This window comes from Parus major, chromosome 3 (genome assembly GCF_001522545.3).
Source record: "Parus major isolate Abel chromosome 3, Parus_major1.1, whole genome shotgun sequence".
Lineage (NCBI taxonomy): Eukaryota > Metazoa > Chordata > Aves > Passeriformes > Paridae > Parus > Parus major.
This window is the reverse complement of record NC_031770.1, coordinates 80,427,193-80,435,922: the sequence shown is the minus strand read 5'-3', so window position 1 is coordinate 80,435,922 and position 8,730 is coordinate 80,427,193. Positions and strand designations below refer to the sequence as shown.

The 8,730-nt window shown below is 36.3% G+C and overlaps 1 long non-coding RNA gene across 1 annotated transcript; it reads right to left on the bottom strand.

The window, feature by feature from the left end:
- On the bottom strand, window positions 1-8,329 carry LOC117244158. The gene is made up of 3 exons (XR_004496720.1): window positions 8,244-8,329; window positions 1,351-1,405; window positions 1-559 (listed from the first exon to the last, which is right to left on the bottom strand). It is a non-coding gene; the product is annotated as an uncharacterized LOC117244158 (long non-coding RNA).
- Window positions 8,330-8,730: the final 401 nt, after the last annotated feature.

The following is an 8,730-nucleotide window of genomic DNA, read 5'->3' as shown; positions in this document are numbered from 1 at the left end:
AGAAAGCTGCTTGGTTCCAGAAATTGACCAAAAGTAGTACACTGTGATACCATGGATAACACCACAGAACTGAGTTCTAAAAGCGAAGAATTTACAAAACTCATAGAAAATTTCAATTAACTTTGCTAAGCTTTAGTCTACATTCAAGAGAATTTGTCATCTATGAGTGACAGGGATAATAACTTTTTTAGTTTCTTTTCTTAGTTTGCTTGTGTGTTTTTTATAAACATTTCATATCATGGATTTTCTTCTATGCCTTGTACAGTTCCATGGAAATTATTGACTCACAAATAACTTGGCTCAGGAACAGCAATGCTAAAATAACCCATCATTTGAATCTCAGCACAGTAATATATTTAAGCTCATGCTTTACTTGAAGTGAGGCAGCACAGTATTTAGATGCTATAATGTTGGAAGGGAGCTTGCTGTTAACAGTGCTGACAGGAAAGAAAAGGTCACTGGTCTCTCACTGTACTTAGGCAGGCAAACTTAAATACGAATTTTAAAAAGTCCTTGCAGAATGAAATGCTCCTGTTGTTTCACCATGTAGAAGTTGAGTCTGGGAAAAATAAAAAAAAAAAAAAAAAGGCAACTAAGTCTTTGGACATATATTTATTTTCAGAAAGAATATGAGTGTGTGGCAGACATTGAATTTCACTGATTTGAATCTGGATATGACCAGCAGTGTTGGGTTACAAGATCTGTTTATTATGGTATATCATAGCAGAACAAGTAGAAAATACACTCCAAAATAAAACCGTGAATAAACAATGGAAAATGGACTAGGTTTAGATTCCTAAGATATTTCAGTGGCCAGCATTTCAGTGCACCCATTCATCAAGAGATGAACTCTAGAAAATGCCAGAATCTGCTTTAGTAACTCAGTCTTAGAGTTGTCTTAGCATCTGAGCTTCTCCTGCTGAGAATGGAAGGAACTAGATGAAACTCAGTGCCTAAACCTCTGTTGATGTGACAGATATGATGACATAGGCTGCCTCACCCCTGTATCCTGGCTTGCACCCTTGCATTCTATTTAGCAGGTCAAGTCTTGCATGAAGCTGGACTATGAAAAGCTAGGAGAATTTCTTGGGCCATCAGACTACTGCTTTTCAAGACCTCTAAACTACATTGGTGCTGACAGCTTTATTTCAAAAGTACACCAGTAGTCTCTAGACATAATGTAACTCATCTCTTGATTTTCCCATGACAGCCGTCACAACCAGAGAATATACTCATAATCATGGACTTCTATTTGCTCATTACACTAAAAGCATTATTTTTCCAGTAAGAAAAAATATCTAAATGTAACTGGATTTAATGAAAGATTTTTTCCCCCTAGTAGAAACTTACCCTCTGACCATTCTCAGCCAATATTTTTTCTTGGATTTCTTCTGCTGGTCCAAAACTGAAAAGAGACAAAAGATATTTTAGATGGAGAGAAAATCCAGTAAGACTAAATTTATATGTAAATCAGTTACTGATGTTTACTCGAAACAGTGAAAAAAACATATTTTTTGAAAATAGAAAAGAAAATGAAAATCACCAAATATCAAGCCCTTAATGTTCTCTCATTGTTGAAAGATTTAAAATAGAACTATCATTTCTAACTGAGAGGTGGGAAAGAAAAATATGAGCAAGCATTGCCAAGTACTTTGATTTATTTCCTATTTTCAGGACCAGCTAGGGTTTTTTTCTTGAAATTCCAAAGGTAAATTTCTCATTGCACTCCAGATGGCAGATTTTTTGTCCGATATTCTTCTTCTTCACTTGCACAGAAGTCTTCACAGTTTTTAATGTTTCCAAAGTTAGCATACTGAGATCAAAATTTATCAAGTATTTGTAAAAGGTGACATCCCCCAAAGCTGAAAACATGGTGTCTGTCCTTTTCCAGTGGCATCAGTTCAATGGTAACAAAATTCAAATTAATCAGAACAAAAAAGAAAAAAATGTATACCATTTTACATACCAAGGTATAAGCACAATTAACTAAGACAATTTGAGGATCGTCCAGCAGTTGATTTGTGCTTTACCTGCATGACTGAAGTCTCAGGGGCTGAGCTTTGAAGGCCAGTCTTTTATTTTTCCTTGTTACCTCGTCCTCTCCCTTTTCAATTCAGCTAGAAAAGTTTATCAGTAGCTCAAAATTTTCTTAATGAAAAAATTGTTTTGTTTTGTTTTTTTTTGTTTTATGGCATCTCTAAAATATGAACTCTGAATTTCCAAAGTTATAACTGCAATGTTATATCTTGGCATCTGAGTAATATGAACATAGGTATATGCAGACTTCATAAAATTTGGAGTATTTCTATAAACACATAGATATCAGTATATAAAAGATAGAGATATTTTCGGTTTCATCAAAACTCATCCACCTACCTAGCAAGGATAAAATACCAGTTCTCCACTAATCAGGGACTCAGGCATTTCATCATTATGAATATTTACAATATTCCTGTAAATGACTAACTGCTCATTAGACATTGAAAAACCACAATTCCCAAAGATCTAAAATCAGGAAGAATTTCTTTTTGTTTGTTTGTTTCCACAGTTCCCAATTCTATTTTCAAGACTAAGTTAATTTCAGTAATAAGGCAGAGAGCACTGAAAAGCTTGGACAGTTTTATCTCATCACCACAAATAAAGCCCAAGCTCCTTTCAAAGTACTTCACATGGATACACTGGGGCTTTTTCTGCCATACTTTCCCTAGTCCTCAGCAACATCCATAAGCAACAACAGAATGAGGAAATTGTAGCTGTGTACTGATTAAATTTTCCTCTTCCATGGAGGAGATGATACCATATAAAGTTTTTGCACCTGGTTATTTTGCACCTAAAAGTCTGGTCAGTGTAAAAGTAAACAAAAAAAACCTGTAAAGGTGCAGAAGAAAATTCTGAAACTGAGGTGGCATAACATGTACTGTATGATGATTTAAAATAAAAAAGTAAAAAAAAAATAAATAGAAAAAAAAAATTATAAACACCATTGGGTCTGACAGGAGCTATTAACTTTTGAGCAAATATTGTAATAATTTTCAAAGACAATTTCCTCTTGGTAGTTTCTGTTGTACATTATTGACTGGAGCCTACATTCTTTCTTTTTCCTTGTTCTTTCTATCTGCTCTGTGGATGCTCAGTCTCTTAGGAGGATAAGATTTCATAATGCATTAGCTGGCATTTGAAACAAGCTGAATAACACAGAAGCAGCCAAGAATTGTAGTGAACCAGAAAGAGAAGAGCAGGTGAAATGATTTATATATTGCTTCCATTTATGATTAATATTTTTCTTTCTTTCTTAATTCTAATCAGATAGACTTATTTTCTGTCATAACAGAAAACTAGGAACAAATGTAGGTTTTATATATTTGTTAATCATTCAAGAAATCATGTGTATTAGCTGTTCATTTTTTCCTATGATTTTGCTAATAAAATAGAAAGAACTTTAGAATTAACAATAACTGCAGTTACTGACTGTTTATGTAAAATCAGAATTAGTTTCACACAGATGTCTGAAAATATGCATATATTTCAAGCAGATAAAAAAAAAAAAAAATAATTTTTTTGTGCCATCTATTTCCTTTATTTAATACATATTGGCCTGTTTCACCATGACCTGCTAAGATGATCCTTATGAGAAATAAATTATTAACTTCAAGCATTTTCCATACTTTTAGAACAGATTTTACCACTTCAGATTTTCAAGAAGGCTCTGCATGAAACCATGTGCTGCACAGTGCACACATCTATACACGTACACACAGAGTCTTGGCAAGACCTAAGCTATGTATTTATCCCAGCAGAGTGATCAGATCTCTTTTGAGGGCCTGAGTTTCACAGACTGTTATTGAGAGTTAAAATGAATCTGGTCCAGAACCATGAGCTCTCTCTCTTCCCTGGGGTATGAGTTCCTTTCACAAACTAAAAATTAAACCTGCCCATCCATTTGAGGTCCAGAAGGTTCACCTGATTCCTGAGGACTCATGCCTGAGGAAACATCTTTTTGTCAATTAACTTTGACTATCTGGATGCTCACTAGGCAGGATCCTTGACTATGTGCAACTTCAGATGTCCTAGTGCTGCAGACGCCAGGATGATGCAGTGGGAGAGTGTCTGAGACTCTGCTTCCTTCCGACTGAACAGCAATGCTGCTCCAGGGGATACTTGGATCCTGGTGCTAAGAGGGTCATCATTCCTATCCTCATGGCTTGGGCATGAAGGTGGGAGAATTTAATCTTGAAAAATTTATGTTTCTTGGAGATTAGTCATAAGGAACAGACTCTCAATGACTTTGAGACTTTCTTTTGTTTATTTTTTGTTTCCGCCCCTTCTAGTCTGGCGATTTAAACAATCATGATAAAACAATCAAAGACCTCACCTCAACAGAAAGCTGGAGAATTGTGCCCATCCAGAGTATTTGGCTACATGAGGTTTTAAGAATATTTGGGCCCTGGTTGTCTCGTGCTGGGATGGGCAGAGGATTGAGAGCCCAGGGTTACAATGTCCTGGGTAGGACCTCTGACAAAAGGTGCTTGTTCCCATGAGGAGGTTTGTAATTAACATCGCACTCTGACTGCAAATGGAGACAATCATCTTTCTGGATAATCATCTGGCTTTTAAACAGTTTCATATTGAAGTTCAGACGTTCACAGAATTTTAACAGCAACCTGAAAAATAATTTAAATAACCAAATATTTGGCCAGTGTTAAAGAGTGAACAGGCTGGCTGACAGGAGAGGACTTTGGCATCAAAGCAGTGGCTGAACATCAGATAATATGGTTGCCTTCCCTAATTACTGCAAGATTATATTTATTTTGTTTCCTCATTTTCATCACAACATTGTATGCTTTTTTAATCACCATAGGTTTGAGGCAGTGTTGTTTCATGTTTATCAAAGGTCAGAGTAATATGTCTTCTAAAGACCTCTACAGAGATTTTTCTTCTGTTAAGTTGTAGTTTTAATGCAATGCAGCATCCACAATTTTCCGCTGAAATTTCTGTCAGCATCTTGAAAATGAAAAAAGATCTCTTGTGGAATTCACAGATATGGTTTTCTCAGTGCTGACTGATTCTCAGGGCAATGTTTTCCTGATATTATCAACTGTTAAAGAAATGTAACCTCAGAGGATGCTTTAGAATTTCACTCATAATAGTCATAGAAGGTGATCTGAACTGATTTGTAAAGCAGTAGGAAAAACAGAGGATACAGCATCACTCACAACAAGCTGGCCACTTCAACATCTTCTTCAGTGTCTAGATAAGGTAGCAGTAAAATATTTATTGTAGTAGATTTTTAAATGTATACTTTATCTCCAAGTAGAATATATAGAAGAAAGGCTGGTGGGAGATTGCTAGGTGACATTCAAACATGATTTTTTAAAGTATCATTTATGACTGGCACCATATTTAGGACTAAAATAAAAAATCTTATCCCTATTCAGAATATATTGCACAGACTCTCAGTCACAATGAACTTGCATTTCTTTCCCACAGGTGGCTGGAGCCATCTATGTCTGCAAAAAGAGGCTGATCTCTAAATTTTTCTTCAAATTTACAAAATTTTTAAATTTACAAATTTACAAAAATTGTCTTCAGATTTACAAGTCTAAATTTGTGATTCATATGGGTTTAGTGAGGTGGAATGGCCCTTGTGGTGCTTGAACTCCATCCTTGCTCTTTTCAGCACCTTGAAGTTCCCTGCTTCTCAGAGAAGAAAAGTCTGCAAGGTAATCTTTGACAGGTGAATAAAAAGAACTCACAGAGAAAAAACTTGATTTGTTTTCCAGTAACTAAAATTATAGTTAAAATTTATCCTCCTGTCATTAGTCAACTGCTGAATGTTTGGCTCAGGTTTGGTGGTTTTGCCTGAAGATAAAAACATCACGTAATAAGCATGATGCAGTCCAAAGTACTTTCTGAGGAGTGATGTTAGGAAAGAAATGTGGTTACCAAAGCACAGGAAATAAGTACAAAAGGTAAGCTATTGCCTTAGCTGTTATACAAATCTGTAAAATCTGACTGGTAGAGAACTGATAGAAATGCTATCAAAATGCAAGAGGGAGAAAGGAAGAAGTTTACATTGTTATTGTATTATATTTCTATATAAAAATTATAAGGAATTAATAATACAAAATACAGTTTTATTAAAAGGAGATAAGGTGTTTTCTTAGTCCCTTATCAACCATTCCCATCAAATGATTCTTTTAGTTTCTCAAAACATTTGGTCCAGTTGCAGCTCATTTTCCCTATACCAATCTGTGTGCAAACATCTTCTTGCACCACAATCTGCCAGATTCAATCAGATTTTAATATATGTCTAAAGCATACATGAAAATAAATGGAACATTATTAAATTGCTTTTGTTTCAGCATTCCCTGTTATTTCCATTATTTCCAGTGGTGATAACTTGGATGCTATTTATTCCCAGATCCTTGGAAGCCTTTGATATTATTCTGTCTTGCAACCCTTCATCCTCTGTGGCATGGCGCCCAGCAGTGTTTTTAACCCTTGAATCAAACATTTAGTTTTTCATTAGTGGGGAGAACACTCTAGCAATAGACCACCTGGGCAGGAATCATCTAAACCATCTTGCAATGAAATCACCAGGATAGATATGAAAGAAAGCAGTGCAGCTGTGCCTGATGCCTGTGAAGTGTGCAGAACCTTTCCTCCTTGTTTCCAAATTCTCCTGTTTACTCATTAACTGCAGATCAGAAGGGAGGGACAGATACCACTTGTATCATCTCATTAATTCAGACAAACTAAAAGTGGATCTGAACTTTTTTCTTTTTCATCTGCAAGAGAGATTTTGATTGAGTCATCTCATGCTTAACAATCAAAGTAAAGCATAAATGCATTTCTATGACAACTTTCAATGCAATACCAGGGTGATTCTTCTGCCATGTCTAGTTGCTGAGCCCTTGGAGGATTAACACCCTGTATCTGAAGAATATATTTTATTAGCATATGATAAGCAGCTCATGTGTTAAGCTTGCAGACTGACACTTTGTCTTTCTTTTCTTCCCCTTTTTCACCTCTGCTGAGATATCCATACTGAGAAACGTTTCTTTTGCCATTGATGTGCTAATGCAACTCTAGATATAAATTTTAAGTAGCACTGTATAGGACTAGAACGATTGCAACTGAGAAACCAGAGGAATTTCTTTTTATTTCTTTGGCCTTGCCAGCTGTCCTGGTTAATTTTTGCAGTGGCTGTGCGGAGATGGGGCCAGGAGCCATGGCCAAGACCCAAATTATATTGATACCATCTTGCATTACTGTCAGGACTGGGGGGAAAGGGTTAGGGTTCTCCTTTCTGGGAAAGAACAGTGTTCTTTTCTGGTCCTGGGAAAGCACGGTGGGCAGAGGGTGGACTCATCATTGGTTTTCACTGTCCCAGGCATGGTGAGAATTTTGCATGTAAATCACCCTCTCTGGTGACAGTTCGTCATTGGTATTGTTGCTATTTGTTTTCTTATCTCATTGCTGTTCCCAGTAAATTGTTCCTATCTCAGTCCATGATCTCTGCCTTTTATCTCACACTGGAGGGGGGCGGGGGAGCAGCTCTGGGGAATACTCAAGACAACACCACACCACCAAGATCATCTATGCCAAATTTTCCACCTGCATTTTTTGAGATCTAGGCAACTTAAAAGTCTGTAGTTTGCTTTTATCAGGTGTCAGTCACTGATTCTTAGGAAGAAATTAGATTTCAATAAACCAGATTGTGCAGACACTTTGATTATCTGTGAAAGTGCTAGATGCTGTCCCATCTGCCTGCTTCTAGTCTAGTGAAGAAATAATATCTATTAGGAACTCAAAGGGAATACACAACCCCAAATTTTTTTACTTTACATTATAAATTCTCCCTAAGTTTATTACCTTAAAATATGAAACTTCTTTCCAAATAACTGGCTCCTGTAAAATAGGTAAAAGTAGTTCACTGAAGAATATAAATAACCTAAATCTCAGCATATTAACCACTTGCAAGGGTTGTGAATCTGTCTCTTTAAGAGGAGCAATCCTCAGAATCTACTGATCATGTCTGTGTGTCTGGCATTTTCATCCTGTTTGTGTGATAGAATATTTTCTGGAGCTTCTTGCTTCAATGAACTTTCTCACCTGCAAAATTATTTGCTATAGTCCTTACGGGACTTTAAAAGGTGTTTTCCAGAAAAAGTGAATCCAAATTATATTTCTCTTAGTAAAAATGCAGGACAAAAGCTTTTCCCTGGCATATGTTCACTCACCTGAGATGCCTTAGCCCCCAGCACTGCATGTTGAATCTGAGCTGGTTACTCATTAAAAGTCTTTGACACATACTTGTTCCCAGTCGAGCACTGTCTCTGTTCCTGCTAAATCTCTTGGACCAAAACCATGCCAGGGAGCATGGGAACAGTTAAACAAGGTGCAGGTGCCAGACCTCAGCCTGGTTCCTTCACGCTTAGTTTGCTAGCATAGGCACAGTCTGTACCTTTATTTGACTTGGTTTTATTGCACGTTTTTCCAAATAGCAACAGGGAATGCTGTTCTTTTTTCTCTTAAATCTAATTTGCATTAGATTTTAATTTTAAGTTTCCTCAGAATCTTTGCATTTTATATACAAAGAAAAATTTTTCCAATAATATTAGAAACACATTTCTTTTTCTGTGTTCCTCAGCTACGTTATACTGAGGTTAGTAATGATAATACCAGGAGCAGTTATAATGAAGCAATTACTATGGTGCTTCAAAAAGA